The sequence below is a fragment of the Nyctereutes procyonoides genome, unplaced genomic scaffold (assembly GCF_905146905.1).
Source record: "Nyctereutes procyonoides isolate TBG_1078 unplaced genomic scaffold, NYPRO_anot_genome, whole genome shotgun sequence".
NCBI lineage: Eukaryota > Metazoa > Chordata > Mammalia > Carnivora > Canidae > Nyctereutes > Nyctereutes procyonoides.
Window position 1 is genome coordinate 1559111 of NW_026575135.1, and position 27063 is coordinate 1586173.

At 49.6% G+C, this 27063-nt stretch overlaps 1 protein-coding gene across 2 annotated transcripts in view; it reads left to right on the forward strand.

The window, feature by feature from the left end:
* Window positions 1–8472: 8472 nt before the first annotated feature.
* BRINP1 (BMP/retinoic acid inducible neural specific 1) overlaps window positions 8473–27063 on the forward strand; it is a 171035-nt gene continuing 152444 nt past the window's right edge. The window contains exon 1 of one of the 2 annotated variants that reach the window (XM_055301581.1): window positions 8473–8721. The gene's annotated coding sequence lies outside the window, so the exon portion shown is untranslated. Of the gene's footprint in view, window positions 8722–20495; window positions 20547–27063 lie in introns of those variants that run through there. The other variant, XM_055301582.1, reaches the window with a different exon arrangement.

The following is a 27063-nucleotide window of genomic DNA, read 5'->3' on the forward strand; positions in this document are numbered from 1 at the left end:
TCTGGGGAAGGTTTCACTGTTTAAAAGGACAAATAAAAAAAAAACGCCTTGTGTTATCCCTTTTCCTTGACAGACCTCTACTTAGAGGTGGTAGGAAATCATGGTTAAGTACCTTGAATTATGAGCTCAACTATATGAATTCAAATATTAGTTTGGTGCCTACTAGCTCTTTTCTCATTGAAGATGATAACCATAACATCTACCTATTGGGATTTCTGTGAAGATTATGTGGGTTACTACCTGGAAAGTCATTAGAGAAATCCATGCCTGAAGTAAGCACTCAATAAATGCTGTTATTAATAATTATGTAATTCCTGTTTGGAGGTATAACACTTCTAAGCATGGCACTCATCGATTGAGGCTTACTGGATGTCAATCTTCATGATAAATGCTTATCTCATTTAATCATTACAACAACCTTATTGGGATAAATGTTACTTCCTAATGAGACTCTCTTCCCGAGGGGAATGGTCTATTCACTGCTATAGACCAGATGTCTGGTTCAGAGAAGGTGCTCAATAAAAAAAAAAAAAATGTCTGGATAAGTTATTTGATCTTCATTTGCCACATGAGGACATTGAGACTTGCAGGGGTTAATTTTATATGCGTGTAAGTTTCTTGGTAAGGCTAACTGTGTGTCTTGCCCAGATATGCTGATGCCGGGTCCAGGCTCAAAGTCTGTTTGGCTTTGAAGTCTGTTTCTCATAACCACTATGCTCACCAACATGAAAAAGATTAGTGTCTATTCACACCTCAGAAAAGCATTATGTCGCCAGATCAGAAGACCATCTTACTGAGAGCAAGCTGTGGGGCCGATGCAAACTCATTTTCACATCTCCCAACCCCAATAATCATAGTTATCCAGATGGAATTAACTTTGAAATTATATATCAACAGAGCAAGGCTTTATATAGAAGTCACTCAATGGATTAGCTTTGCAAGCTGAGGGGGAGAGATTTCTCATTCTCTAGGCTGGGAGGTATTTATGAATGGACATGAGGTAGGCTCTCAGGGCTGGAGATGCAGGATAGCAATCCCCAGGGGCTTAGCACCACCTGATCAAGCAACACCAGAGCTGAAAGGGAGGACGATGGATTTGATCTAAGTGCCTAATGTACAGACTATGTTATTGTTCTATTGCTGGGCAACAAATTTCCATGAATGTAGTGGCTTAAAAAACACGTATTTATTGTTTCACTGTTTCTGTAGGTCAGAATTCCAGGCGTGGAGTGACGGGATTCTTCACTCGGGGTCCGGTGAGATTGCAGTCAGGGGGTCAGTGATTGTTGTTACCTAGGGCTTGACGTCCTCTTCTAAGCGCACAGGTTGTAGGCAGAGTCCATGTCCCTGTAGTCGCAGGACCCACCCACATTCCTGTTTTCTCGCTAGCTATCAGGTGGGGACTATTTACAGTTCCTAGAGACCATCCGCTGTTCTCTGCCACATAATATTAGGTAATCACCAAAGCAATGACTCATCATATTCACAGGTTCTCCCCACACTGAAAAGAGAGGGGATTATACAAACACAAGGGTCACTGAGGGTCAGCCTAGAATTCTGCTTACCACGTGCATTGAGAACGCATGACTCTGAAGGACAAATAGACTTACTCTGTCTGGGATACAGGGCTTATTAGAGACAGAACTGGATTAATGGCTACTCATCTGGCTCCAAGTTCATCTCTCTACTTTGGTCCCTGTAAATCAAATACTTCAAAGTTCTGCGTCTGAAACTCAATCATCTTGATTTATGATGCTACATTAGTCAGGATACACTTGGTAGCAAGTGACAAAAACTCTAATCAAACTGGCTTAAATCGCACGGAATGTTATTGGTTCACAGGGTCGACCATCTGTCCGTGACTTCGGGCATCTCTGGATCTATTTTGCAGGTAGGTGTTCCTTCTTGTTGTCCTCTTCTCAGTTGGTTCTCCTCATTGTGATGGCAAAGGTAATTGCCAGAACTCCAGGCTTGAATTCCACCGGATAGGTATGCACGTTATTATTATTTTGCTCTTAGGAGTCCTTTTTCATCTTGGTTCTAGTAAATGTTCTGGAGCTGATTCATTGTACCACTCTGAGTCAACACCCATCAGCTTTGATCATGTGCCCTAGAGCTAGGGGGTAAAATCAGCACCTTTCAAATCAAATGAACTGAGAAACGCAGAAGGCTGGTTTCCCAAAGAAAAATAAAGGGAAGAGGAACATGGATGTGAGGCTGGCAAAAGCTACCAATCGCCTTTGTAGGGCTCCCCCTAGTGGAATGTGGCAGAGAGTGAGAGCGGGGGTAGGGCAAGCCTACCAGGAAGAGGGACGATCGTGCCAAGAGAGAATAGAGTGGAATAGGTTTGTCATGAAACCACCAGAATCATGTTCAACAGAGAAACAGAGAACCGGTAACCAACCTCGATCATTTTGAATACCTGGGCTGAAGTCATGGGTCTGTCACTGCAAGGTGTTACCCACCTGCAAGTCATACTCAGTCGACCCTATTGTCTTCCTCTAGGAAGTGGGGCTACCTGCCATGCCTACTGCATCATTCAGTCATTGCAAAAATATAAGGCTCCGAATAACAAAGTAAAACAAGGGAGAAACCATATGAGGTTTCAAAAGGGCTTACATATGCTGAATTATTAATTTAAGTAGAATATTGAAATTTGCAATAGGGATATTCCTTGAGCCTAAGCCAATAGGATAGTATTTTTCTGGACACCTTTTGTAAAGTCCTTTTTAGAAATCGTATGCCACCAGGGAAATAGCCTAGGCGAGCTCAGGCCTAAGGAAGCCGGAACTTTGGAAACATGAGAGGGAGGGAAGAGACAAAGAGAGAGAGAGAAAGAGAGGTGTGCCTAGCAAAAACAGTTTGTATGTGCTCATACCTGGTTTCTAATGGTTGGGGGATCCTAATGGATGACCAGGAGACCAAGAGTGTCAAGGTATTAGTAGGTAATGCAAGGCTCCAGAATATCAGTGTGTTTACCAAAAGAACATAGTCAATAGACGGGGACACTAAGATCAAGGTTCACATGTGCAAATAAGCATCAAAGGCAGAGAGTAGAGAGTATTGATATAGTTAAAGATTGAAGGGCTTATGAAGAACTCCTGGACTCCTATTTACTCAATAAACGTGTAGGATGGTCTCCTCCCGCGTAAAGGACTCGGTGTCACAGTGACTATGGGCTTGGAGTCTGTAGCGGTGTGGCTTGAGTTTGAATGCTGGCTCCGGTATGTGACGTTGGGCAATTTGTTGAACCGTCTCAGTTGTCCTCACCTGAAAATGGGAATAATAATCATAACAATCTTACTGATATCAAGATTGTTTGAAGGATTAAAATAAATGGCGTTTGTGAAGCACACAGAGCGGTCCCTGGGACAGAGCGAATGGCTAATACATGTTCACTAAATTGTTATATACCAAGATCTCATCCTGAAGATATCTTTTGTGCCTATAATTTTTCATCCTAGCTCAGGAAAACATATATTAAACAAATACCACCAATAACTTCAATCACAATGATTATACATGTTATGAAGGGCACGTTAACATCTGTGAGAGAGCTGGTAGCAGGGGACCTGCCTTGGTCTAAGGTCAGGGAAGTGACATTTACCCTGATACAGAGCAAGCAGAGCCTGGCCAGTGATGGGAAGTGGCTTCTGGTAGAGGCAACAGCTAGCACGAAGTCCTAGGGGCATTAAAGAAACACTGTCAGCTCTAGTAATTGGAAGGGAGTCAGTGTGGTCGGACAGAGTGAAGGGGGAGACACCATATTAGGGAGAAAGATCACGCACAGCCTTGTACAGTTCGTGATAAAATTTGTTTTACCCTAATTGAATTGGTAGAGGATATGACATGTAAACTAAATGTTTAAGAATGGGCCAGATTCAGTCATACAGAAGTGAAGGGTTGCTGGAGAGAGAAGAGAGAGAGAGAGAGAATACTAAATGGCATATGGCATTTCTATTCAATTAGGAGATGCTCATAAAAACCTAGATGAGAGACGTGGAAGGCCTAAATGTTGCTCATACATAGTAATCACTCAATAAATATTAGTTCTTATTAATGCAACTGCTTTTAAAACAAAGTAAAAATAGCTCTTGATAGGTGCAAAATATTATACCTCATACAGAGGCAAATTTTCTCTCCTCTTAGCTCTTGTGGCATTTCCGTAGACTCTGCATGTGCCAGCTACAGTCTCTGGAGCATTGCGAATATTTAGGGATAAGTACGGGTTGGCAATGGTCGTCAGACTCCTAGAAAACGGAGGCCAGAAAAGATATTCCTTTCTGAATCTTGTACACAACCTCACCTTCAGTCAGCACTTAGCAAACGTGGGCTCTTTCTGCAGTTGTTCAGTCGGTTCTAACCCAAAGTGCCCCAGATTAAGGGATTTTAACTCCTTTGAGGTTTGACAGAAGTAGTAAACTTAAGCTTTTGAGGCAGCGGCAGGTGGCTCAGAGTCCTGCACAAATAGGTTTAAATCTTATCTTTATTTAAGGAGGGGGAAGTGAAACCCCCATTTCATCACTGAACATTTATCTATATTTCTTGTCTATTTCTAGAAAAAGGCTGTTTGCCTACTTTTTGGTTTCCCTGTTGGTTTCCCCATTCCAACTTCTCAAGCTCAAACCTAAGTGGAGCAACCTATAAAATCTAAGGTCAGGCCAGAGACCAGAGAAGTTATCTACTCTAGAGGCTCTAAAGTTGGGGCCCATGTACAGACGCTTATGAAACAGACAGGCAAGAAGGAGTTCTATGAAATTCAATGCAAAATTTTGTGGGTGTTTTTCTAAGTATACGTTCCATAAGAGAGAGGGTCTGCAGTAATTGTGAGGTTCTAACAACTCTAAAAGCATGATCCAAAGCTTGTCAAATCATCATGTCGGGAAGACTCAAAAGGAACCATCGCACTGTCACATTACACGTCCTTAGGAAAAGGTTCCATTCTAGTATCACCCAAGATCTACAGTCGGGAAGTTCTTCCTTAAGTCTACCCTCATCCTTTGGCACCTCTTCCCCCATGCAAGCCCTTGGTAAATTTAGTGGAAATAGCAAACAGCTGCTCACCAACACCCACCCCAAAGAAAGAACAAGACATTTCTCACATATCTCAAGCTGCCTTAAATGTTCTTTCTTTGGCAAAGAAGAAAAAAAAAAGAAATATATTTTTGGCCTCTAAACCTTTTCCCACCCGTGTGTATTTCTGTAGAAATGTTATCCATATGGTTCCGATTGCTTTCTCCATAAGTCATTAGGAATGCTTTGCACTGAGAACTTTTCTGATGACCAGGGAGTCTTTGGAGACTTTTAAAAATGGCTCTCTTAGCCTTTCTTCATAGAAACAGGGAAGCTAAACATAGCCAAATGCAAATGAACTAAGACCTGGAAAGGTTGGAGTTTTATTCAAAACCCAGAAATCATAAGGCTCGGGTGAGTTTTAAATCTGCCCATGCAAGGCATTTGCCTCCTTCTCCAGGGACAAGAATTGATAAATACTCCATTGGTAGAGAGGATGCAATGGTCTCAGCCACTTAAGTTGATATTTAGGCATAAAATGTGGTGACCCCATTAAATTCTAAGCTCTTCCAGTCACCCCGAGGCTTCTCCCATTACTTCCGGCGGACAAAGTAAAGACCTAAATTTGGGTGTGGAATCCCTGACTCCATCACCTACTAGCTAGCAATACCTTGACATGCTGCTTAGAGTTTTCAAGCTCCAATTTCCTATGATGTAAAAATGGGGTCATATTACCTAGCTCATACCTCACAGCATTTTGAGAATTATAAGAGATAATTTAGGGAAGGTCCAAATGAAATGTCTAGTGCATGGGGAAAGTCAAAAATTCTTTTTCTCTTTCTTTCTGTCTAATAGGGGTTGGAACTGGGGTGGGGTGGGGGGTTCTATGCTTCCTGAAGGAAATATTGACTATGTGGAGCAAAGGAGAGGAAGATAGGAAAATGTTCCAGAGTGTTACGTCCCCTCTTTCTAAGGCATCAGGACCACAACCCATTCCGGGAAATTGATTAAGAGAGAAGAGCTATGAGGAATCGCTCTGTACTTTGGTCGTCCTCGGAAGCTGCCTAACGAGGTTGTTTCAGACTGATTTCAGAACTGCATTCCCAGCAGGGCTGCTGTTGCCTCCTCTCACTCAAGGAGGCATATCTGAGCTAGGGAATGATGGAGGAACAGAGGGAAAGGGAGGAAAGAATAAAAGAAGGGCTGGGGTAGAGAGAGAAGAAGAGGAGAGAATGAGATGAGAGCAGGGAGGAAGGGACAGGGCACAGCAACCTGAAGCTTCGTGCTGAAATGGATGGGAAGTGCGGTGTGTGTTGTGAGGGTTTTCCTTTGTGCTTTGAATCAAAGACAGAACTGTCTCGGGGGCCAGTGTCCAGGATCTGAACCCGGGCCAGAAGCCTGAGGGGGGGGGGGGGACAATTGTCCAAGCAGAAAGGGAGAAGTTTCCACCATGAGGAAAGCCCTCCCTTGGTCCCAGTCCCAGGGGCTGGGGAGCTGTCCGTGGTGCTGACCGCACTTCCTTCGGACCAAAGTGCAGGAGGAGCCAACGCAGATTTGCACACCCTATTGCTCCCCTTTTCTCTGCCCCCACCCCAAGTTCCCAGTCCTGCACTGCTGAGACTCATTCTGATTAGCACACTCTCCTCCTCTCTTTTTTTCCTTCCCTCCTTGTCAATTAATCCCCCCCCCCTCAAGTTCTCCATCCCTCACTCAAGAATTTCTTTTCCATTTTGTTTCAAGACTTTTCTAATCAATTCGGGAGCGCCTGGACTCTTCTAGCCCCCCTCCCCCAAGTTATCAGGTCTCTTTCCTATGGCCCCCTGAATAATCATAACGTGAATAACAAGAACAATGAGAATACAGGTAACATGGGCCTTCCCTAGGTGTCAGGGAGTATTCCCAGCGCTTTTATATAAATTAACTCATTTAAATCTTACGCCAACCATGCTAACTGGCAAGCTAGCTAGGGGGGTTATATCATTCTATTACACAGATGGGAAATTGAGGTTTAAGAGGTCAGTAATCTGGCCAAGATCACGGATGGGATTGTAACCCCTCTAGAGCTGACCCTTTTACGGAACCTGGGTTTCTTTCCCCCCCTTTTTTTTCCCCATCACCTTTCCCTTACTCCTCCATCTGGCAGCTTCACTGATGTTACCTACCCTGGCCTAAGCTTCTAGGGACTAGCAGTCTTCATTGCTGATTTTTTTTTTTTATATTAGAAGCAACAGCAGCAGCAGCAGCAAAGTAAGCGAACACACAGAATGTGTACCGCGTGGGAATTCAGATCGTGGCTGGCCTTCTTTGCAGGGAGAGGCCCCCGGGTCAGCACCCAGAGCCTGCGCCTCGGGCCTAATTCGGAGTCTTGGATTCTGTGCATTAATGCCCTAGCCACCCCCACCCCGCCCCATACCCTCACCCCTTGTCGGCCTCTGGTGGTATAGAGGGAACTTTGCGTCCCATCAGCTTCTCTCCTGCATCCTGCCCACGCAGAGAGGCACTTGCTTAATTCCGGGAGGTTACGTGGGCTCATGCCTCCACGTACAGGGAAACAAACAGTCTTAAAGACTCGGAGAGGCCCCCGGATACACACGGACCCACACAGGCACCTCCCCAGACAACACCACACTCGCAGAGGCGCACAGACGCCCTGGCACCCGCGCCGCGCACGGCCACGGGCACGCTGGGGGGCAGCTCGCTGCGGGGTTTGCGCACATGTCCCCCGGGCCGCGCCACCCTGTCCGCAGGCCCAGAGGCTCCCTAGGGGCTAGCCCTGGCGCCCCCCAGCCGCCCCTCCCTTGGAGAGGGCCTGCCCCTGTGCCCTCCCCGTCCCCCTCTGCCCCTCTGCCCCTCTGCCCCCTCCATCCCCTCTCCCCCTCTGCCCCTCTCCCCCCCTCTGTCCCTCTCTCCCCCGTCCCTGTCTCCCCCTGTCTCCTGTCCCCCTCTTCCTCCTTCTGCCCCGTCCCTCTCCCCCTTCCCTCTCTCCATCCCCTCTCCCCCCCTCTGCCCGTCTCCATCCCTCTCCCCCCTGCCCTCTCCGCCCTCTGCCCTCTCCATCCCCTCTCTCCCCCCCTGCCTCTCCCCCCTCTCCATCCCCTCTCGCCCCCTCTGCCCCTCTCCATCCCCTCTCCCCCCCTCTGCCCCTCTCCATCCCCTCTCCTCCTCCTCGTCCTCCTCCGCCTGAAGCTGTACAAAACCCTCCTCCGCGGGGCCGGGCCGCGCGCTCCGCCCCCCGCCCCCGCCCCGCCCCCGCCCGGCGCCGCTCCCCCAGTCCCCGCCGCCCGCCCGGCCAGGCCCCGCCCCCCGCGCAGCCCGGCCCCCGGCTCCCCGCCCCGACACCGCGGCGCTCGCGGACTCCCCGGTACAGTCGCCGCCGCCTGGCTCCGGGTCCCCACGGCTGCGGGCCCATCGCGCGCGGGGGGCAGGCGGGCGAGCGCCGCGGAGCCGGGGAGCCGGGGAGCCGGGAGGCCGGGGGAGGAGCGACCGCCCCCGGGGCCGGGATCCCTGCCTCCGCGCTCGGGGCCGCCGAAGGGGACTGGACGGCTGAGCATGAGCCAGGCTGCCGGGAGCCAGGTCCCCGCGCGCCCGCAGTCCCCGCGCCGCTCCCGGAATGCGCGCTGGCCGCCGCGCTCTCCCAAGTTGCCCGCGAGCCGAATGACGGGCGTCCTCCCGCAGCTCAACGCCGCCGGGGCCGGGCGCTGAGTCCAGGTAAGGCGGCGCCGCGCAGCCCCTGCCCGGGGCCCCCGCCGCCCTCGGGGCGCCCCCGCCGCGGCCCCCGCGCCCCCCGCGCCCCCCGCGCGCTCCCGACGTGTGCCCGCGCTGGGAACTCGATGTGCCGCCGCGTGCGCGTGTGAGCGTGTGTGAGCCTGTGAGCCTGCGTGTGCAGCGGCGTGTGCGCGCGCCCGTGTGTGTCGGGGGGCGCCCGGAGGTCCTCTAACCTACTTAGGGCGCGATGTGCCTGTGCATGCTCGTACGTGTGTGTTGGGTGTGCGCGCTCGTGTGTCTTCCCAGGGAGGCCCCTCCAGCTTCCATGGAGCGGGGTCCTCACTACAGGATCACGCACCACCGGGAAACCCGCCGCCGCCGCCGCCCGCCGTGCGCCCGGCCTCGGGGCTCGGGGTCTGGGCAGCCTTGGGGGGATGAGGAGGGCATCCCGTGTACCCCAGTATTGGCACCCTTGAGGCAAGATGCCCCCAAACGCTGGAGAGCCGCTGCGCTTGGACTCACCGGTTAATATGAAAAGAGAAATGGCCAGACCCCGAGGCAATGACACGCTGTCACTTTAAATTCCACACTGGGCAGGCTCCAGGATTCTGATGGGAATTTGGAGTCACTGGGCAGTGGGTGACAGAGGAAGGAAGTGAGCGGCGGTGGGCTCCTTCTGTGGGGCTTGGCAAGTCTGGGATAGAGCCTGCCCTACCTCCAGCACACCTCCTGCTCCTGGTGCTTTATGGGGAGGATCTGGGCAAGTTTGCATGGACCCCCCCCCCCAAAGGGAAAGGCCGGAAGAGTCCTCGGGGACCTGCTCATCCATCGTAGTTACACAGGATCACAGAGAAAATCTCATGGTGGGGGGGCGGGCAGCTCTCGGTAATATGGGAGGAGATGGATGGGGCACTTGCCTAAGACATCCCTCCTTCCCGACCCCATTTCGGAGAGGCCTGGGGAGCCCCAAGACAAGCTCTCCCTAAACTGTGCCTCCCCATGGCTCCACTGGAGTTGGAGGAAATGGGAGAGCAGAGAGCATGTGCGTGCATGTGTGTGTGTGCATGTGCGTGTGCGTGCGTGTGTTTCGGTGCTGAGAGACCTCTACAATCTGTGAAGGGTTGTGGGTGGGGAACTCAGGGCAGAACGAGGCGGTAATTGACTTAAACTGCTGTCGATTTGCACCTCACATCTCTTGCTTGGCTCCAAAATCCTGCCAAGGGCATGGGGGCCGTGCGGGGAATGCCAGTAAGGAAGCCGGTTTGGGTCCAGTCCCTCTTCCTCCCTCCCCACCTCCGCGGGGCTCCCCGGGTAAGTCTCTTGGCCGCCCCGGCTGGGTCCTGCTGGGCTTGGACTCTGGGGCCAGCCATTGATTTGATTCCCGGCTGCCTCTTACAGGCTCGCCCTACTCAGCAAAAAATGCTGAGTTTTACTGCTGTTAGCATGGCTTCCCGACTCGGCAGCTGTTACTTTCCCAAGGTAAGAAGAGGCAGCCGAGCTGCCGTCAGCCATGGAGGCTGGCGTGGGCAAGGGCTGATGGCCGGGACGGCCTCCTGTCTCCCCTGGCTGGCAGACAGCCTCTGGGAAGACCTTTGGAGGAAAAGAAAAGTAGAAATAGAATTGTGTTTTTAAAATGATATATGTGTGCGTGCACGTGTGTGCGTGTGCGTGTGCGTGTGTGTGTGCGTGTGCGTGTGTCTTCTGGGAGAGATAAAAGCAAACATGTGTTTGCAAAGAACCTGCCCTGGCGGGTGGGTGACGGTGCTACCTGCAGGCACTTGCAGACACACAAGTCTCTGGCCAGAGGCTGACACCGCAGGCTGCAGCCTTCACGGGGCCACAAGGAATCTGCTTCCAGAAACTCAGGCCAGAGCAGGGCCCCCTAGTTCGTTTTGGGTGCGGGGTGTGACATCAAAGGAGGAGACCCGATGTTCGGAACTGCTCTCGCTTTATCTCTTTTCCAATTCATAGACAGTTGAAGCCGGAGGAATATTGAAGAGCAGACAGGCAGGACTGCGGCCCGAGAGGGGCTGAGAATTCCCTAACAGTCTCCAGCAAGTTGGTGGTGTGCTCGGGCTGGGGCGGGTGCCCGCCGCCCAGGTCAGCGTCCTTTCCACTCGTCCCCCCTCCCAGGGACTGCGCGGCGGCCCCATCTGACCACTATGCTCCCACCCAAAACAATCACTGTCTCCCCCCCACACACACACACCCAGGCTTCTCATTTCAGAGCTGCTCTGTCTGGAAACCGGACCTCGGAGGGAGAGGGTCCAGGGCCTTGATCACTGCCCCTGCTAGACAGACAGACACGCACACAGATACGCACACACGGGCGCACACACACCGAATCACGTGTAGGCATGGACTCAGTGCCGACTGTGGCTGGTAGACGGAGTCCAGCGGAGCCTCCGGACGGTACCTGAGTTCTTTATTAGGGAAAACGTCGCCTTCCAGAGAGCCAAGTGTACACCCTTCTACTGACGCGAATACTACAGGCAAATTAATTTCTTTATATTCAGGAGACTCTTGCCCCGTGCGAGTATTCGGGCTGCCGTGGCAGGATCATGCCCAAGCACGCGTGTACACATGCGCTCACACACACACATGTGCACACAGATTTAGAAACCTTTCCTACTTGCCATATTCCCCAAAAGGGGATTTCAACCTCCGCACCAAATTGTGTTCCCCTATATAAAGGCATCACCCACACGGAGACTGGGACTCATCACCCCAGGGAAGGGGGGATATACATCCCCGGGAGGGACAGGCTCCGACCACGTCCACACAGAAGTGCTCCCCGACTCCTCGATGCTCGTTTCGGGGTGCCGGCGAGCACTGGGAAAAAACATGGGGGTTTCAGGCCCATCTGCAGTGGAGCCTTTTTCCACGCAGGCTTTTTGCGAGGCTGGATGGCACTTGAGCTCCCAGAAGGGGGAGCTGTGACTCCATTTCAACCAAGGAGAATCAGCTCCGAGATTCCAAATCCGCTGTTGGGCCCCCGTTGAGTTTCCGTGGCCCAGCTCAGGCTGCAGTGAACGTATTTGACAGTGGTACAGGTGGGGACTTTGGAAACCCTCTCCCCTGGCCGGTCCAAATAAGATGCCGTCGTGCTTGCAAGAGTTTAGGCTATTGACCACAAAGTCTTCCATTTCTCAGGAGGGTCTTTGCCCAAAGGGGCCTTGGGTGGTGTGAGGAGACATTTTTGGATTCACATCCTCTAGCTTGTTCCCTCCCAGTTCCTTAGATGAAGTCACCAGTACGCGTCCCCTGAACAGGCCACGAGGGTTAGACATAACCTGCCCTTCTCTCCCCGCGTTCCCCTGGCTAAAATTCAAAGATTAATGAATTGGCCACTGAACCTCTGGTAATCATATTAAAGACAAAATGGGGGTCATGTGAAGAGGACCAATTTTCTCATGTCATTCTCCAGATAATCCCCCTCAGTCGTTTTTCCACTCTAACCCTTTCTCCAAGGAATACCTTTATCTTCCCTCTATCTCTCAGCTTCGGCGTCTACTTAAAAAAAAAAAAAAAAAATCCTACCGGTGTTTTAACGTCCAGCTCAATTGACCCTTCCAAAACGTCTTCCCGAAATCTTATTTTGGAATAAATCACTCTCTCTCCCCTGTCCTCTCATATGATTTTGTCTGAGATTCTATTTTAGCTGGGTCTGTGTTTGCCCTATTTTGTAGCTCCATGGGTATATGCCTCGCTTGCCCTCCTCAATATGGTCTTGGTAAGAGCATTTTTTTTTTTTTAATCCCCGGGGACTGACACAGAGTAGTTGCTCTGTGTATGTTTGCTGTTGCGTTTGAGTCTGGTCTCAATCATAGCTGTCGTCTCTCTCCCTCTCTGTCTCACTCTCCCTCCTTTGATAACTGTTTCGTGTTCATGCAAAGCAATAGGATCATGGCTTCAAAATCGTGCTGCCTAATACCGTCAATATGGGCATATCGGTGATGAAACAGGCAGGTGAAATTATATCCTACCTGGAAGCGAACGTTGCCCTACTGCGTTCCAGGGTCTTTAGTCTTCTTCTCATTTAATCTTCCCTCCCACCCAGTGAGACAGACACAGCCCTTTCAATAGAAGAAGGAAGTGAACCTCATGCTGGCTAGGTCCCTTGCCCAAGGTCACGTGGGCAGCACAGCTACACTTGGGACCTAACTGCCCCTTGTTTCAGCATCTCTGCTTTTTCCGGTAGACAGACCACTGAGTTAATGGTAACCATCGTGGATGAGCAACAGGGTTGGGTTGTTCAGGGGATTTTAGTATAGATCAGGGCATAGTATTAACTCTTTGAAATTGATGTTATGAAGGGGTCATGGGGCCATTTGATCAAAGAATCTCAGCGTTTTAAGGTTTCTCAATAACTAGACCTTTCTCCGTATTTGAGAATCAAGTATCCCTTTTTTTTTCCGTAATACCTGTAACACATATCCGCTCAGTCTCATTTTTAGTACTTTTGGCAATGGTGAAGTCATTATCGCACAAATCAGCCTAGGTTGTATAGGGAGAGCTTTGCTGGGATGTTTTCTCACTGTGTCCCTAAATCTGCCCTTTTTGTCCTTAAGTCTCTGAAATCATACAACACAAATATAATTCTCTTCTAATGATCAGTTCTTCCTCTATTGTGGAAGCATAATCATATCATCATAAGTATTCTCCTCCGGGAGGGCCTCTTGCCACAACCCTGTCTCCTGTAACGTTCGTTTGGGCCCCTGGCCAAACTGAATGTCGTTCTCTGGGCATCCTCTAGTTGATCACGTTTGTAGGGTTTAGAAACCACAAAAGGGGAAGGGCGACCTACAGTTGAGTAAGGATTAAAAGGGGCATTGATTCATCCATTTATTCAACAAATATTTATTAGGTGATGACTATTTTTCAAGCGTTGCTCCAGACCCATGCTATCAAGTAGACCTTGCTGTGATAATGGATATGTTCCCTGTGCTGGGCAATAAGTATGGTAGCCACTAAGCACGTGTGACTCTGAGCACTTGAAATGTGGGTGGTGTTACTGATGAACTGAATTTTTTTTTAATTATTTGTTTCTTAGAGAGGGAGCCTGAACAGGGCGAAGTACAGAGGGAGAGGGAGAGGGAGAAGCAGACTCCCTGCTGAGCAAGGGGCCCGACTTGACTCAGGACTCTCTCCCAGGACCCTGGGACGCTTAACCAGCTGAGCCGCCCAGGTGCCCCCATGAACCGAGCATTTAACGGAATCCAATTTTAATTTTAATTTCTTTTTTTTAATTGATAGCTTTATTTATTTATTTTTAAGATTTTATTTATTTATTCATGAGAGACACAGAGAGAGAGGGGGGCAGAGACACAGGCAGAGGGAGAAGCAGGCTCCTTGCAGGGAGCCCGATGTGGGACTCGATCCTGGATCTCCAGGGTCAGGCCCTGGGCTGAAGGCGGCGCTAAACCGCTGGGCCAAAGGGGCTGCCCTTAATTTTAATTTCAAAGCTCTCTGTGATGAGTGGCTACTCCACTGAACATCCAGTCTGGACGCCAGAGATGTCATGTGACCATGGTCTTCTTTTCATGGAGCTCATACTCTTGTGGGGAGAGATGGGTCCAAATGGGTAAACAAATAGATGAGCAAAACAATTTCATGTGATAGTAAATGCCATGCAAACAATTAGGAATGTGGATGATGTAACAGTAGACAGGGTAGCCGAGAGGGAGAGACCTCTCCGAGGGCGTGGCTTTGGAGCTGCTTCAGTGAGGAGAAGCCAGCGTGTGGCAGAGATGACCAAGAAGAAGTCACTAAACCTGTGCAAACCGAGGGGGTCCGAGCAGTCCTGTGGCTGGAGCTCTCCAATGAGGAGAGTGTCATGAGACAGAAATAAGAAAGTCAGGTGGGGCCAGATCAAAAGGCCTTGTAAAAGATGCAGGAATAAAAAGCCTAGAATTACACCACCACCCCTGCCGTTCATCCCCACCACCCTTAAAATGTCTCTGCTTGGGGAGTGGGCAGCCCGAGGACTGAGCTGAGAAGAGTGTGGAGATTGACAGAAGCTCAGCATCAGGTGCCCTGGCCACGTGTCTGTCTTGTACATTTTTTAAAAAAAAAAGATGTGTTTGTTTATTTATTTGAGAGAGAACCAGAGAGAGCACCAATACATGGGCACATGAGGAAGGGTTGGGGGCAAGGGGCAGAGGGGGAGAGAAAACCTCAAGCAGACTCCTCACTGAGCACAGAGCCCGAACCCGGGCTCCATCCCAGGACCCCGGGATCATGACCTGAGCCAAAACCCAAGAGTCAGATGCCTGCCTACTGAGCCACCCAGGCGCCCCTCATCTTGTCCACTTTTAATCCATCCTTTCAGTGGGTTTTTCCATCTTAACTTCTAGTCCTGCTCTGGGTGCTGCACACTCTGGGCGCGTGCAGCTCTAAAGGGAGGGGAAGACCTGGACGGGGGGAAATGGCTAGGAGGAAGGAGAAAGAGAATGACTACATGGAGCAGATACTTGAAGTCTGGTAAGATAAAACGAAGGCTGGAATCATTTTGGATCAGCAAACATTTATGGGGTATCATGTCCGGGAAAGGCCTTGAACAAAAGGGCTTGGTGGAGACGGCGAGGAACCCTGCCAGGTGCTGGCCATCCAACAGGAGGCCTGCGAATCCATAATGATCGTTCATGGTGGACGGACAACTGTCCTTTCAGAAGTCTGAGAGTGTCGGGTAGGTAAAGATTAGAGGACGGTGCAGGTGGCAGTGGTGGGGAGGAGGAAGACGGCAGTGACTGTAGGGTCTGGAGATCAGACAACATTATCTTTTCGTTTTCCTTCTCCATTCCGCACAGTGAGAGCGTAGGGGCCTGGCACCCGATTCTCGTCCCGGCTCCTCTCGCTCTATATCTGGACCATCCTAAGGACACATCTGCCCCTCTCTGGGCTTGCCTCCTGCTAGCTGAGGAGGACCAGACCACCAAGGGGATTTGCCCCAGCTCAGCGAAATCCTGCACCACCGAGTTCTTGCAAGAGGGCGGACAGAGAGCACACGACGGCCGTGCTTCCTCATAGTCTTTAGATACCTTCTCAAAAACGAGCAAATCAGAGAGAGGTCACACCTCAGGGCACAGACCGTGACTCAAGATGTGGTGCTTGCAAGCGAGAGATGTGCCATTCTTGTACCTCTTTTTTTTTTTAAGATTTTATTTATTTATTCATGAGAGAGGGGGGCAGAGGGAGAAGCAGGCTCCATGCAGGGAGCCCGATATGGGTCTCGATCCCAGGACTCCAGGATCACGCCCTGGGCCGAAGGCAGGTGCCAAACCGCTGAGCCACCTGGGAATCCCACACTGTTGTACCTCTTAATATCAGAGCGATTAAGTGGCAGCGTGAAGCCCACTGTCCTCCTGGAACGCAGTAGCCTAAAAAGGCTGCCTAGAAATCCGTAGACAGTCCTTGCTACTGAGGGGGCCAAGAAGACAATTAAGAAGATAATGAGGCTGAGGAAAAGTGAAATTAATTTCTTTTTTTTCACATGAGGGCGAGGGGGATCTCGTATCTCAAAAGAACCGTGTTTGGGAGATTGCAGGTAGCCTCCAGGAGCATGGATTGCACGAGGCCGGTGCGAGCAGGTTAAGAGGGGTGAGCGGCCTGTCCGCTCCCCGGTGGAGGACGCGCATGGGCGGAGAAACCTGGTGCAGGCCCCGCCGCTGGCCCCAGATAGATCATTCTGAACGAGCCTTGTTCCCAGTGCGGGGAGCTTTTCTCCCAGGGTGCAGAGCCGCCTGCCACGATGTTGGGGCCCCTCTGGGGCAGCTAAGAGACCGTAGCCCCCACCGCACCCCGGTGAGGAGGTGGATTCGGGAGGCTCTCCACAAATGCACGATGCAGTGGTTTTTGTGCAAACTGCAAAGGTTGGAGCGGCAGGCGTCCAAGTAATGGCCCATCGCAGCAGCTAGAGCCCCGTGTAAGGGCTAACCCCACCCTGGCCCGCGGGGGTTGCCCAGCTAGAATTCCCCCAGCCCTTCAGCGGTCCTGCAAATGAGCCAGGGGGCGCCCCCAGGAGAATGGGTGGATCCTGGGGGCAACGTGCAGCAGCCGAGTTAGAGGTCACAGTTGGGTCCCCCAGACGAAGGGTGGCCGCCGAGGGCCGCTTCGGAGCATGGGTTCCCGCGTCTCCCACCTGAGAAGGAGCATCACTGAGGGAGTGAGATTCTGGGGGGCCATGGAAGCCCCGGGATAAACCGTGCCAGGGGCATCTGCCTTCGGCGAGTACGGTTCAGCTTGCGGGGGGTGGAGAAGCCACATTTCTCGTGGATTTTGATGGGCTCTGAGTTCACGGGCACGTGGGGGGGGAGGGCCCCGGAGCGTCTTGGCTGGCGCGCTAAAAAACATCTGCACAAAGCAGAAGGGCCATTAAAAAAAGAAAATCAGCGCTTTGGTGTGTTTAGGAATGTAGGGGAAAGCTCAAAAAATAGATTACCTGGCAGGGGGTGGTAATAGGGTTTTTCCGCTGAGACGAATGATGGAGGTGAGACTCTTTGATGAAGTCGTCCTCACCAGATGCCATCGCCAGAGAGGGCCGAGGCAGAGGAGGGCTGAGAGGGGTCACAGAGAATTTGATTCTAAATGCTTATGAACAGGCCAGCATCTTTCGGAGTCCAGTGAAGTCTTACAAACGATCCCTGAAAATATTACCTGCGCTCTCCTCTCCTTCCTGATGGTGGGAATTGGGCATTTAGAACATGGGGTGGCATTTGAGGGGATTCTGGAAAGTTCTTCACCCACAATAGTCAGAGATGGCTCAACTGCCACGATGACAAAGCCCTTCTGGGGTGGGAAGGTGGAGCTGCCCAGTGCATCCTCTATGCTCTGTGCTATGCCAGGTCCTTGTTGTAGGTCCTTGTTATAGGTCCTTGTTGTAGGTCCTTGTTATAGGTCCTTGATATAGGTCCTTGTTATAGGTCCTTGTTATAGGTCCTTGTTTTAGGTCCTTGTTTTAGGTCCCTGCTATAAGTCCTTGTTGTAGGTCCTTGTTATAGGTCCTTGTTGTAGGTCCTTGTTAGAGGTCCTTGTTTTAGGTCCCTGTTATAGGTCCTTGTTATAGGTCCTTGTTTTAGGTCCCTGTTATAAGTCCCTGTTATAGGTCCTTGTTGTAGGTCCTTGTTATAGGTCCTTGTTATAGGTCCTTGTTGTAGGTTCTTGTTTTAGGTCCTTGTTTTAGGTCCCTGTTATAGGTCCCTGTTATAAGTCCTTGTTGTAGGTCCTTGTTATAGGTCCTTGTTGTAGGTCCTTGTTATAGGTCCTTGTTATAGGTCCTTGTTTTAGGTCCTTGTTTTAGGTCCCTGTTATAGGTCCCTGTTATAAGTCCTTGTTGTAGGTCCTTGTTATAGGTCCTTGTTGTAGGTCCTTGTTATAGGTCCTTGTTGTAGGTCCTTGTTATAGGTCCTTGTTTTAGGTCCCTGTTATAGGTCCTTGTTATAGGTCCCTGTTATAGGTCCCTGTTGTAGGTCCTTCTTATAGGTCCTTGTTGTAGGTCCTTGTTATAGGTCCTTGTTATAGGTCCTTGTTTTAGGTCCCTGTTATAGGTCCCTGTTATAAGTCCTTGTTGTAGGTCCTTGTTATAGGTCCTTGTTATAGGTCCTTGTTGTAGGTCCTTGTTATAGGTCCTTGTTGTAGGTCCTTGTTATAGGTCCTTGTTGTAGGTCCTTGTTTTAGGTCCCTGTTATAGGTCCCTGTTATAAGTCCTTGTTGTAGGTCCTTGTTATAGGTCCTTGTTGTAGGTCCTTGTTATAGGTCCTTGTTTTAGGTCCCTGTTATAGGTCCCTGTTTTAGGTCCTGTTATAGGTCCCTGTTTTAGGTCCCTGTTATAGGTCCCTGTTATAAGTCCTTGTTGTAGGTCCTTGTTATAGGTCCTTGTTATAGGTCCTTGTTTTAGGTCCCTGTTATAGGTCCTTGTTATAGGTCCTTGTTTTAGGTCCCTGTTATAGGTCCTTGTTATAGGTCCCTGTTATAGGTCCCTGTTGTAGGTCCTTCTTATAGGTCCTTCTTATAGGTCCCTGTTGTAGGTAGCCTGTTGACTATTCTGAGCAAGCTCATGCATGAGTGGCATGACCTTGTTCTAGAGTTGAGGAAACCAGGGCACAGCACAGTGATGTCACCTGTCCAAGGCCACACACTGAGTCCATGATGCGTGGGGGACTTGGGCTATTTCTGGCCGACGTGAAAGTGTAGGGCTTGAAAGCGTTAGTGCTGGAGCGTGAATGCCGGCTCCTCCACTCTCTACTCCGTGACCTTGGCCAGATTACCTCACGTTCCTGGGCCGGTTTTCCAATCTGCAAAATGGAGGGCCCTCCCGACTCCTGGTGGAGGTGCTGGGGGTTTAATGGGCTGATATCAGTGCTTCCGACAACGGCTGGCAGACCGTGCACGTCGCATGAACATTCACTGGGGCCGCTTGTTATTATTACTACGCCCCGTTGCATTAGATTAAATGTTGCCCGGGCCCGCAGGAGGAGAGGAGAGGGTATCCCCAGCGTCAAGGCTCTCAGCACCTTGCACAGGAGCCTGCTCAATCCTTTTCACCAGTCCCCCTCCCCCAAGGTGGCAGCGTGGTGCCAGCACTTAGGGGAGAGACTGAGAGCATAGGAACAGGTGTGGGGGGATGGATATAAAATCCAAAAGACCGAGGCAGATTGTTTAATTGTCTCTATTACTACGGGTCAGAAGCCAGTTCCAGCTACAGGACCGTCAGCCATCGGAGCTGAAAATCCACTTCCGTAGAGTCCAGATCAATCTTCTCTCTTTTTCACGTATCCATTTTCCCCGTTTGACGTCAGACTGTCTCGGAGTTGCTGCTAGTACCCAGCCCCCCGACGGCCCATGTCCCTGCACCTCTGGGTCTGGTTTTCTCAGCTGTGTGGCCCGCTGCTCAGCAAGTGCATGCGGGAAAGCATGATTGACAGCGTGCTTCATGCTCCTGTGCGAACCATGCTAACCACCCCCTCCCGCTGGCTCCCCAGTCCCTCACTTGTATCATTCATTTTACCAAGGGCTGGCGTTTCGTGACGTGTTTTAGCTCAGGCTCCACGGTCTCACTCTTAACAGCATAATCATTCTCCCCATTTTCCAGATGAGGACCTTGCGGCTCCGAGGTGGAAGGATTCGCCCCAAGACACATAATGAGTGATAGCGTGGGGTGGGTGTCCAACAGGTGTCCATCCACACTGAGCATTGACATCCCTCCGCCTGCCCGCCTAAGGCGGTGTCGGGCCCTCGGCGGCTTGCAGGCCTCCCCAAATCAAGGTTGATTATTGCTGCTTTGCCTCCACTGTCTTGGGCCGGGTCCATTGCTGCAAATCTCGCAGCATTCTGCGGGCCCGGCCCTCAATCCCCGTCTTCTAAGGCTCCTCAGTGCGCGAGGCATCTATCTTGCATGTTCCAGGAGATGTTATAAACGGTGCCACTGGAGGGAGGCTTCTTAAATCTCCTTAATAACCTGCATTTTGCTTTCTCTCCTTCTTTATCTGTCAGCATCGTGAATATCTTCCACTCTTCCAGGGCTTTCTGGCTGCCAACTTCATAGCCTCTTAAAATAGTAATTTAACTTCACAATGCCTCAGCAGGAAACCTTAGCTTCGTGTGTTTATTTGTACCGTTAGGTTGTGGAAGTTCAAATGCTGCTCAGACCAGGACCCGTAGTCGTAGGAAAGCTACTTTCTGGCCCTGGGCCAGAGCCAAGAACCAAGATGTGACTCTTCTCGGGAATAGATGCGCCAAAGCCACCTCTGGAACCAGGAGCACTTTTAAAAAGCATCTCAGGAAACGGCAAGATGGAATTGTTGACAGCCAGATGCCGCAAGAGAAATGACGTGTGTATCGGATCTCTCTCTTTCCACGCGCACGCACACGCACAGACACGGTATAAAGAAAGGGATATTGGTATTAACAGGAAAACAACATGCACACAGGGAAATGTCCGAGGCAGAGTTTTCCTTCCCTGTTAATGGAACATAAGCTCAGATGTGGTCATAAGATCATCTACCATCAGAATGTGATCTGGGGGTGGACCTTCCGGCTGAAAATGGAATGGGAAACACACATGGCCAACAAACCTATTAGAAAAAGCTAGAATATTCAGGTTCCCTAGCCATCAGAGATGAACACAGCAATGCAATACGGTACGGCATCATCAGAATGGCTTTTTTTTTTCTTTTTTGATGGCAGCATCCAGTGTTGAAAGAAGGCAGGGAATAAGACACTGTCCTGTGGCCTTGGTGGAATTCCATATGGACATGTCTTTACAAAATGTGACTTTCGTTCTTTCATTTCAACAAACAAATAAACGTCATTCCCTGAGTGCTTATGCCAAATGCTGTTGTGGGAGCTAGTCCCTCGGCAGTGGGCTCCGCTGACTTGCCCCTGCCTTCTTGGGGCGGATCCTCTCTCAGGGGTCAAGTCTATGAACAGGCAGACAAGTGAACGTACGTGCGTCAGGTGCGGAGGGGTGGCTTGGCTGGGGAGGCCGTGCTGTTTCGCCTCGTGAGCAAGGGCAGCATCAGCGCGGAGATCTGCAGGGAGGGTGGGGGACAGCCAGGCTCTTCTGGGCAGAGAACATTCTAGCAAGAATAGAGCAGAAGAATACAGTCGCTGAGGTGGGACTGGGCCTGGTGAGCTGCATGAACAGTAAGACCATCTACACGGAGGTGACCAAGGGGCAGGGAGGGGGAGGAGGTGCCCCCCAGAGGGAGCAGGGCCTAGATCGCGATTTCTATCCCTATTACAACCATAATCTCTGCCTCTGATCCTATTTTTCAAAACAAAGGTACAAATCCTTCCATTTTCCATGTATTTTTTTTTAAGATTTTATTTATTTGAGAGACAGCATGAAAGAGAGAGAGCTCGAGCAGGGGTTGGGGGGAGGACGAGGGGGAGGGCTAGAGGGAGAAGCAGGCTCCCTGGTGGAGCAGAGAGCACAATATGGGACTCGCCCCGGGACCCTGAGATCATGACCTGAGCTGGAGGCAGACGCCTAACCCACTGAGCCACCTGGAGGCCCCTAGATCCTTCCATTTTAAGAAATACCCTGTTCTGAGAAGTAAATTAGTTATATGTGTGCAGGTTTGTGAAGAAGGAGCTTCAGAGAGTGTTTGGGATAAAAGAAAAAAAGAAACCACAGAACAAAGTGTCACGGGATAGCTGCGGTCGCCGAGGATGTGGAGGAGGAGCACATTTTTCAGTTAGAAAGTGGGGCGAAGGCCAGGGACGTGATCTGTGAACTGGGGCTCACAGCAATACCTCCCTGCTGGCTTCGCTCTGAGAAGGGAACTCCACGCGGGGAAAGGACTCAGCGACGTGCCCCAGGTGCTCAGTAGGCGGCCCTGGCGATGATGTTTATCGACACGGGTGTATTTTTGGGGGGAACTAGTAAGTTTAAAAAAATAGACAAGGTAGGATATATATCGGGTGAGGCGTGCCACTTTTATCAGATGCACCCGGATAGTTGAGTGGTCGTCTTTGGGTGATAGATTATGAGTGAATTTCGGTCTTTTGTATGTAACCTGCATCCCCTAATATTTCTTTGATGAATGGGCGTTCTGTGGGTAATGAACACGTTAAGTAGCAGGAGTGGGGGCTCAGTGAGCGGTTCTTGGTAGGAAAAGGAGCAGGGGCACATGCTTTAATGCAGAGTTTGCTAAATTTCTAAGTCACTTGTCCTAAATCACATTTAAAAGGACTTCATTTTTTCTTTTTTTTTCTTTCTTTTTTTTTTCTTTTTTTTTTTTTTTTTTTGGTCTGGCCTTGGCCTGAGCAGTGCTACTCATAAAAACCAACGATTAGGTCAATGATTTATACTTTCTGATACATGTTAAAGTGGCTCTTGCGCCCTGACAAGAAAAGCAGCACCACCCCTGTATCCCCCAGAATCATTTCACGTGTCTGTGTTTTGCGGACCATGACTTGGAAAGCATCCTTCTTCCCAAACACTCTCTAAAGCTCCCTCTTCACAAACCTGAACACATTTTGTGTAGCGTGATCCAAGGCTTCCACCTTGGAATCAGAAGACTTTCATTCCGACCCCATTTCCGTTTTTAATTTTGGGTAAGGAGGTCCACCGCGGGCGTAGGAGGCGCTGAGCAGGTGACGCTGGCCACCATGCCGTCTGCGCCAGAGCAGCCGCTTTGTCTGCTTTGCTTTATTACTTTTTTGTGTAGGAGTTGAATAAGGAGTTCCAAGGCTCTAAAAAAATGACTTGACATTACTGGCTGAAACGTTAAATGGACTCTAAAGTGGACTTACAAATGACAGATTCTGTCCCAGATTAAGTCATTGTACTGAGCTCTTCGGGAGACCGTCTCGGACTGTGACATATCCCCCAGGGCTCCGAAGGAACAGAAGGCATATGTGAGACTGCGCCTTCGCCACCTTTGTAATCACAACGTATGACCTATAGAATCGCCATCAACAGATTAAATGAATTAAGGAGAGTGTGAGTTATATTCAAGGCAGATTCTTGTAGAAATGGAATGTTTCCCTAGGAAACCTTGGGAGTGAAAGCGTGCTACTGCACGTTGCCCAGGAAGGGCTCAGGAGGGGCGGTGTCATTGGAGAGAGGGGCCTGTACTTGTGGACGTGGAACGGGGACCTTCCAGGGAGAGCAGATGGTAGACACAAAGACATGACACCACGCCCGTGTCTCCTCTTCATCTAGGACCGTTAGAATGGAGCCAGAAGACACTGTACGATCCATTATGTCCAACCTACCTCTTTCTTCAGATAAGGAAAAGAAGACTCCACTGGGGGGAGTGTCAGGGCATGTGACAAAGGCCACAGTCTTTATTAGTAGGGATGCTAACCCAGGACCCAGATCCCTGACTCCCAGACAGCCGTCCTTCCATCGGCAGAGCATTTTCATATCCTATCCCATGGTGCACTAGTTCTTCAAAAACTCCAAGGAGTTTTTTTTTCCCCCCAAGGAGTTTTTGTGTAGCGTGATCCAATAACTGGGAGATGCTTCATGATCTACCCTCTTCTTGGAAATCAGGTTACGTATAAGCAAATTCGAGTTTCCAGCAAAGTTCTTTGATAGGGGGGAGATCTTCAAGCTGATTCAAGCTTTCTCAAAGTTCTTTGACCACAACATTTCAATTTTCTATGTTTTTCACTTAATTCTTACTAATAATTCTATACAGCTTAGTTTAGGAGACTGTACACACGACAACTATGCCTCCCATTGAAAAATCAGAATATTATGCATAAGGAAAAATGTTTTATAAGCAATTCTGATGGCCTCTATTATTTCAAGCATGATGGTCATATGAAGAAAATTATTATAAAGAACAATAGGAAGGGTAGTTTCCCAGATTTAATGTTTTACCTTCCTTACTACCTCCCTCCCTCCTTCCTCCATCCCTCTCTCTCCTTCTTTCCTCCCTTCCTTCTACCTTTATAGTCTTAACTTCTTGCCTTATTTTTCTCTCCCTCCTTATACTCCTCTATCTCTCTTTTAGTTTATTCCTGCTTTCTTCTCATTCGTTTTTTTCCCCCCAAAAAAAACATATTTCTTTTTGAGGAGTTACTATATTCCAGATTCTGGACCATCTGTGATGAATAGGACATTTTCCTGATCTAAAGCTCTGCCAGTTTGATGAGGAAACAGATGTGCAAACTGAGATAATAGAGAGTAGTTGCTGCTGAAATTAGAACATAGGCAGCATGTCCGGAGATGGAGGGGAGGTCTGTCTGCATGAGCCGTCGAGGTCGGATAGCCAGTTGGGTAGTTGGAAAAAGGACATTCCAAGGGGACAGTGGGAGAGGACGGAGTTCAGTGTGACTGGAGAACATGCTCAGGGTGATGCTGGTGAAATAACCCGGGGATGGAACGTAGAAAGCCTTGGAACTCATATTAAGTAATATGTGTTTAGAAAATTGTCAATGACTCTTAAGAGAAGGATTGACATGACCAGATCTGGGATTAAGACAAGAAGGGTGAGAGGAGGGGAGACGGGGTCGGTGGCCCTTTGGCAGGTTGTGGTTCAGATGACACATGCGTGACCTTCTGGGGCAGGACAGTGGCAAGGAATTGGACAGATTGGCGAGGTGACCGTGGCGGGTGGTGAAGGGGAGGGAGGGATTAAGGATGGCTTCCTCCAAGGTTGTGCCAGTTCTAGTCCTGCTCTCTAAATAGTGCTTCCAGAAACAGCGGGATCTCAATTATCTCACCGTGGGCTGTGAAATTCTAAAAAAAAAAAAAATAATAATAATAAAAAAGTCTCAAAACAAAATTAAGTTTAATTTGCTTTAATTGAAAAATAAACACATGCCATGTACAGCACTCTCAAGAGGAGGGGAAAAAAAAAGGCTCAAGAATGAAATGAACAGTTGGGTGTGGTAGGTCCTCGATTATTGGAAATCCTGAGATAAGAATTGGCGTGGATTTGAGAAAATGAATTCAGAGTTAAAGTCAGGAACGGGAAGTGGAGGCTCTTTGGGTAGCGGTTTTCTGGTTATTTTTAAATTATCGCTAAGAACGTTCATTTAGAAGGCAGCATGGAATAAAGGAAGAGGACTGAGCTCAGAGCAGACAATTTGGGTTTGATCCCTTCTCTTTCACTTTAGTTGTGTGGCCTTTGGAAAGTCGTTCTGGGCCTTAGGCTCGTCGTCGGTCGAAGGGGGATGATAACCCATCCACCACTGGATTCCTGTGAGGATTGTGTGATTCACGGGCGTGGAAGTTCCAACACCCTGGTAAGAGGTGATGGAGAAAGACAAGCAGGAAGAAGAGGAGGAAAAGGAGGTGAATCCAAGAGCACGTGATATTTATTGAGGTGAATCCAATAGTGCGTGTTTATTGAGAACCTCTGTGTTCGGGCCTTGTGCTAGAGGCTGGGGGATAAAATGGCAAGAAACAGCTGAGCCTTGCCTCTGCATCACCTGTGTTCCAGCAGCAAATATTCTCATCTCTGGGTAGGCCGTAGGATGGGGTGTGGAAGGGACGCTGAGCCACGGGAGGTGTTTGGAGAGCCGTGAGATGTGTCTTAGGAGCTCTGGTCTTAGGTGAGCATTTTTCTCTCTGTGCACAACCACCCCACCTTCCACATCCGAGTACAGCTGCCTTGACTCTGGCTTAGGTTCCGTCTGTCTCATGGGGGAGAGTCTGATAATCACATTTGTACGTAATGGTGGCTTGGAGTTGTAAGCTCAAATGTCAGAATCTTATAATATTGGCATCTTGGAGTCATAGCTGTAGAATTTTAGGATCTATCAAGCCTTAGAATCAGAGAATCTTAGAATAATAAAAACTAGTGTCAAAAATCTCATAGACTCATAGAATGTAATATTCATGGGATATAAAAATCAACTCTTGGTACCACCACATCTTAAAAATCATAGAATCATGAAATTAGAGTCTTTTAGAAGAGAATGGCGTTTTATGGTTATCGGGTCCACCCTGCTTCCCAATTCACGGAAAATACTAACATAGCATTAAAAATACAAACATTTTTAAGAAACTTTGTGCAGGGGAAAGGTGGCCGCAAAGGAGCTCTAAAGCTTAATGACACTAATGATGAATATCTAGTCCAATCAGTGCCAACATATAGACCGTCGGTGACCGCTGCTGGTGGAGACAAGTGGGGTTTCTGAACATTGTGCAGGTTTTTGGTGGGGTGACCGTTGGCTTTATTGACACCTAAACTGAACACTTAATGGAAAGCTCAAAGCGAAAGAGGAATTCATGTGTTCGTTCATGCTTACTGACCATCCCCTGCTGTAATGCTTCACGTGGGCCAAACGTAGCCATGGTGCCATTTTAGAAAATAGCCCCCTAAATGCTGGCCTTCTTGTTGGGGACTGTAAACTTCAGGAGGGGAGGGGAGGGGCGATGGGGGTTCCCATATGATGTCTAATGAGCTTTCTAGAAAAGTCTTTTGCACGCTAGGCCTCTCCTCTCAGGCGTCCAGTCTTGCCGTCTTTCCTCTCAGGCCCTCCTCTTGTAAACACATGGTAAACCCTTGTTCATCTGTGCCCTTGCTTGTATTGTGTCTGAAGTCTTGGCTTATATCGCCAAGTCTTTGGTTTTGTCTTGTTTGTTTGTTTGTTTAAGACCTGGCATCCGTTTCGTGTGTAGGGATTGTGCCCTCCAGATCGTCCCACAGGACCTCAGATCCAGCCGTGTATTTTGACAGGTGCAGGGAGAACCTGCTGAAAGGGGGGGTAGGGTGTGCAGCAGAGCTTCTGGCTCTATGGCACGGGAGCTGTGTGTGTGCACACGTGTCCATGAGCACACGCGTGTGCATACTCACGCATGCAGGTGCACGTGTGCTGCTCTCCTGAATCCTGAGTCTGGATCGTTTTCACACGAGCCTATGACTGTATTTGGATGTACTC